Source organism: Bubalus kerabau, chromosome 5 (genome assembly GCF_029407905.1).
Source record: "Bubalus kerabau isolate K-KA32 ecotype Philippines breed swamp buffalo chromosome 5, PCC_UOA_SB_1v2, whole genome shotgun sequence".
Lineage (NCBI taxonomy): Eukaryota > Metazoa > Chordata > Mammalia > Artiodactyla > Bovidae > Bubalus > Bubalus kerabau.
The window spans coordinates 57,524,690-57,530,689 of record NC_073628.1 but is presented as its reverse complement, the minus strand read 5'-3'; positions in this window follow the sequence as shown (position 1 = coordinate 57,530,689).

Sequence of the window (6,000 nt, the reverse complement as noted above, 5' to 3'; positions counted from 1 at the left end):
GATCCCCTGGAGAAGGAAATGGCAACCCACTCCAGTACTCTTGCCTGGAGAATCCCATGGAGGGAGGAGCCTGGTAGGCTACAGTCCATGGGGTCACAAACAGTCGGACACGACTGAGCGACTTCACTTAGGGTTTTCTATGTACGATATCATGTCATCTGCAAACTGAGAGTTTTACTACTTTTCTGATCTGGATTCCTTTTATTTCTTTTTCTTCTCTAAATGCTATAGGACTTCCCAAACTATGTTGAATAATAGTGGTGAAAGTGGACATCCTTGTCTTGTTCTCTTGATCTCAGGGGGAATGTTTTCAGTTTTTCACCATTGAAAATAATGTTTGCTGTAGGATTATCAAGGTAAGGAGCAGTGGCTGCGCTTTGCTGGAGCAGCTGTGAAGAGATACCCCACACCCAAGGTAAGAGAAACCCAAGTAAGAGGGTAGGTGTTGCAAGAGGGCATTAGAAGGCAGACACACTGAAACCATACTCACAGAAAACTAGTCAATCTAATCACACTAGGACCACAGCCTTGTCTAACTCAATGAAACTAAGCCATGCCCGTGGGGCAACCCAAGATGGGCGGGTCATGGTGGAGAGATCTGACAGAATGTGGTCCACTGGAGAAGGGAATGGCAAACCACTTCAGTATTCTTGCCTTGAGAACCCCATGAACAGTATGAAAAAGCAAAATGATAGGATACTGAAAGAGGAACTCCCCAAGACAGTAGGTGTCCAATATGCTACTGGAGATCAGTGGAGAAATTACTCCAGAAAGAATGAAGGGATGGAGCCAAAGCAAAAAGAATACCCAGCTGTGGATGTGACTGATGATAGAAGCAAGGTCCAATGCTGTAAAGAGCAATATTGCATAGGAACATGGAATGTCAGGTCCATGAATCAAGGCAAATTGGAAGTGGTCAAACAAGAGATGGCAAGAGTGAATGTCGACATTCTAGGAATCAGCGAACTGAAATGGACTGGAATGGGTGAATTTAACTCAGATGACCATTATATCTACTACTGCGGGCAGGAATCCCTTAGAAGAAATGGAGTAGCCATCATGGTCAACAAAAGAGTCTGAAATGCAGTACTTGGATGCAATCTCAAAAATGACAGAATGATCTCTGTTCGTTTCTAAGGCAAACCATTCAATATCACAGTAATCCAAGTCTACGCCCCAACCAGTAATGCTGAAGAAGCTGAAGTTGAACGGTTCTATGAAGACCTACAAGACCTTTTAGAACTAACACCCAAAAAAGATGTCCTTTTCATTATAGGGGACTGAAATGCAAAAGTAGGAAGTCAAGAAACACCTGGAGTAACAGGCAAATTTGGCCTTGGAACATGGAATGAAGCAGGGCAAAGACTAATAGAGTTTTGCCAAGAAAACGCACTCGTCATAACAAACACCCTCTTCCAACAACACAGGAGAAAACTCTATACATGGACATCACCAGATGGTCAACACCGAAATCAGATTGATTATATTCTTTGCAGCCAAAGATGGAGAAGCTCTATACAGTCAGCAAAAACAAGACCAGGAGCTGACTGTGGCTCAGACCATGAACTTCTTATTGCCAAATTCAGACTAAAATTGAAGAAAGTAGGGAAAAACACTAGACCATTCAAGTATGACCTAAATCAAATCCCTTATGATTATACAGTGGAAGTGAGAAATAGATTTAAGGGACTAGATCTGATAGATAGACTGCCTGATGAACGATGGAATGAGGTTCGTGACATTGTACAGGAGACAGATATCAAGACCATCCCCATGGAAAAGAAATGCAAAAAAGCAAAATGGCTGTCTGGGGAGGCCTTACAAATAGCTGTGAAAAGAAGAGAAGTGAAAAGCAAAGGAGAAAAGGAAAGATATAAGCATCTGAATGCAGAGTTCCAAAGAATAGCAAGGAGAGATAAGAAAGCCTTCCTCAGTGATCAGTGCAAAGAAATAGAGGAAAACAACAGAATGGGAAAGACTAGAGATCTCTTCAAGAAAATCAGAGATACCAAGGGAACATTTCATGCAAAGATGGGCTTGATAAAGGACAGAAATGGTATGGACCTAACAGAAGCAGAAGATATTAAGAAGAGGTGGGAAGAATACACAGAAGAACTGTACAAAAAAAGATCTTCACGACCCAGATAATCACAATGGTGTGATCACTGACCTAGAGCCAGACATTCTGGAATGTGAAGTCAAGTGGGCCTTGGAAAGCATCACTACGAACAAAGATAGTGGAGGTGATGGAATTCCAGTTGAGCTATTTCAAATCCTGAAAGATGATGCTGTGAAAGTGCTGCACTCCATATGCCAGCAAATTTGGAAAACTCAGCAGTGGCCACAGGACTGGAAAAGGTCAGTTTTCATTCCAATCCCAAAGAAAGGCAATGCCAAAGAATGCTCAAACTACTGCACAATTGCACTCATCTCACACGCTAGTAAAGTAATGCTCAAAATTCTCCAAGCCAGGCTTCAGCAATATGTGCACCGTGAACTTCCTGATGTTCAAGCTGGTTTTAGAAAAGGCAGAGGAACCAGAGATCAAATTGCCAACATCCACTGGATCATGGAAAAAGGAAGAGAGTTCCAGAAAAACATCTTTTCTGCTTTATTGACTATGCCAAAGCCTTGACTGTGTGGATCACAATAAACTGTGGAAAATTCTGAAAGAGATGGGAATACCAGACCACCTGATCTGCCTCTTGAGAAATTTGTATGCAGGTCAGGAAGCAACAGTTAGAATTGGACATGGAACAACAGACTGGTTCCAAATAGGAAAAGGAGTACATCAAGGCTGTATATTGTCACCCTGCTTGTTTAACTTCTATGCAGAATACATTATGAGAAATGCTGGACTGGAAGAAACACAAGCTGGAATCAAGATTGCCAGGAGAAATATCAATAACCTCAGATATGCAGATGACACCACCCTTATGGCAGAAAGTGAAGAGGAACTCAAAAGCCTCTTGATGAAAGTGAAAGAGGAGAGTGAAAAAGTTGGCTTAAAGCTCAACATTCAGAAAATGAAGATCATGGCATCTGGTCCCATCACTTCATGGGAAATAGATGGGGAAACAGTGGAAACAGTGTCAGACTTTATTTCTGAGGGCTCCAAAATCACTGCAGATGGTGACTGCAGCCATGAAATTAAAAGACACTTACTCCTTGGAAGGAAAGTTATGGCCAACCTAGATAGCATATTGAAAAGCAGAGACATTACTTTGCCAACAAAGGTCCATCTAGTCAAGGCTATGGTTTTTCCTGTGGTCATGTATGGATGTGAGAGTTGGACTGTGAAGAAGGCTGAGTGCCGAAGAATTGATGCTTTTGAACTATGGTGTTGGAGAAGACTCTTGAGAGTCCCTTGGACTGCAAGGAGATGCAACCAGTCCATTCTGAAGGAGATCAGCCCTGGGATTTCTTTGGAAGGAATGATGCTGAAGCTGAAACTCCAGTACTTTGGCCACCTCATGCAAAGAGTTGACTCATTGGAAAAGACTCTGATGCTGGGAGGGATTGGGGGCAGGAGGAGAAGGGGATGACAGAGGATGAGATGGCTGGATGGCATCACTGAGTCGATGGACGTGAGTCTGAGTGAACTCCAGGAGTTGGTGATGGACAGGGAGGCCTGGCGTGCTGCGATTCATGGGGTCGCAAACAGTGGGACACGACTGAGCGACTGAACTGAACTGATGTTGAGGTAGGTTCCTCTGTGCCCATTTTTTGAAGAATTTTAATCATAAATGGCTGCTGAATTTTGTCAAAGGCTTTTTCTGCATCTATTGAGATTATCAAATGGTTTTTATCTTTCAATTTGTTAATATGGTGTATCACATTGATTGATTCACGTATATTGAAGAATCCTTGCATTCCTGGAATAAACCCAACTTGATCATGGTGTGTGAGCTTTTTGATGTGTTGCTGAATTCTGTTTGCTAAAATTTTGTTTAGGATTTTTGCATCTATTTTCATTAGTGATATTGGCCTGTAGTTTTGTGTGTGTATGTTGTCTATGTCTGGTTTTGGTATCAGGGTGATGGTGGCCTCATAGAATGAGTTTGGAAGTGCTCCTTCCTCTGCAATTTTTTGGAAGAGTTTTAGAAGGATAGGCCTTAGCTCTTCTCTAAATGTGTGATAGAATTCTTGTATAAAGCCATCTGGTCCTGGGCTTTTGCTTTTGGGGAGTTTTTTTGTTTGTTTTGTTTTGTTTTGTTTTGTTTTATCACAGCTTCAATTAGGTTGTAATTGGGTTCTTCATAATTTCCATTTCTTCCTGGTTCAGTCTTGGAAGATTGAACTTTTCTAAAAATCTGTCCTTTTCTTCCAGGTTATCCATTTTATTGCTATATAGTTGTTCATAATAGTCTCTTATAATCCTTTGTATTTCTGCATTATCTGTTGTAACCTCTCCTTTTTCATTTCTAATTTTGTTGATTTGATTCTTCTCTCTTTTTTTCTTGATGAGTCTGGCTAAAGGTTTGTCAATTTTGTTTATCTTATCAAAGAACCAGCTTTTAGTTTTATTAACCTTTACTATTGTTTCTTTCATTTCTTTTTCACATATTTCTGCTCTGATCTTTATGATTTCTTTCCTTCTACTAACTTTGGGTTTTTTTGTTCTTTTTCCAGTTGTGTTAGGTGTAAAGTTAGGTTGTCTATTTGATGTTTTTCTTGTTTCTTGAGGAAGGATTGTATTGCTATAAACTTCCTTCTTAGAACTGCTTTTGCTGAATCCCATAAGTTTTAGTTGTCATGTTTTCATTGTCATTGTTTCTAGAAATATTTTTATTTTCTTTTTGATTTCTTCAGTAACCTGTTGGTTATTTAGAAACGTGTTGTTTAATCTCCATGTGTTTGTGTTTCTTACAGTTTTTTTCTTGTAATTGGTATCTAGTCTCATAGTGTTGTGGTCAGAGAATATGCTTGATATGGTTTCAATTTCCTTACATTTACTGAGGTTTGATTTGTGACCCAAGATGTGGTCTGTCCTGGAGAATGTTCCATGTGCACTTGAGAAGGTGTATTCTTCTGCATTTGGATGGAATGTCCTGAAGAAATCAAAGAGATCCTTCTCCTCTAGTGTATCCTTTAAGACTTGTGTTTCCTTATTAATTTTCTGTTTTGATGATCTGTCCACTGGTGTGAGTGGGGTGTTAAAGTCTCCTACTCTTATTGTGTTACTGTCAATTTCTCCTTTTATGTCTGTTAGTGTTTGTCTTATGTACTGAGGTGCTCCTATGTTGGGTGCATAGACATTTACAATTGTTATGTTTTCCTCTTGGATTGAGCCCTTGATCATTATGTAGTGTCCTTCCTTATCTCTTGTAATCTTTATTTTAAGGTCTATTTTGTCTGATATGAGGATTGCTACTCCAGCTTTCCTTTGCTTCTCCTTTGCGTGGAATATATTTTTCCATCCTCTCACTTTCAGTCTATGTGTGTCTTGAGGTCTGAAGTGGGTTTCTTGTGGACAGCATATATATGTATCTTGTTTTTGTATCCATTCAGCCAGTCTATGTCTTTTGGTTGGAGCATTTAATCCATTTACATTTAAAGTAATTATTGATATATGTTCCTATTGCCATTTTCTTAATTGTTTGGGGTTGATTTTGTAGATCTTTTTCTTCTCTTGTATTTCTTGACTATATAAGCCCCTTTAACATTTGTTGTAAAGGTTGTTTGGTGGTACTGAATTCTCTTAACTTTTGCTTTTCTGAAAAGCTTTTGATTTCTCCATCAATTTTGAATGAGATCTTTGCCAGGTACAATAATCTTGTACTGTAGTTTTTTTTCCCTTTCAGTACTTTAACTATATCCTGCCATTCCCTTCTGGCCTGCAGAGTTTCTACTGAAAGATCAGCTGTTAAGCATATGGGGTTTCCTTTGTATGTTACTTGTTGCTTCTCCCTTGCCTCTTTTAATATTCTTTCTTTGTGTTTAATCTTGTTAGTTTGATTAGTATGTGTCTTGGCATGTTTCTCCTTGGTTTTATCCTGT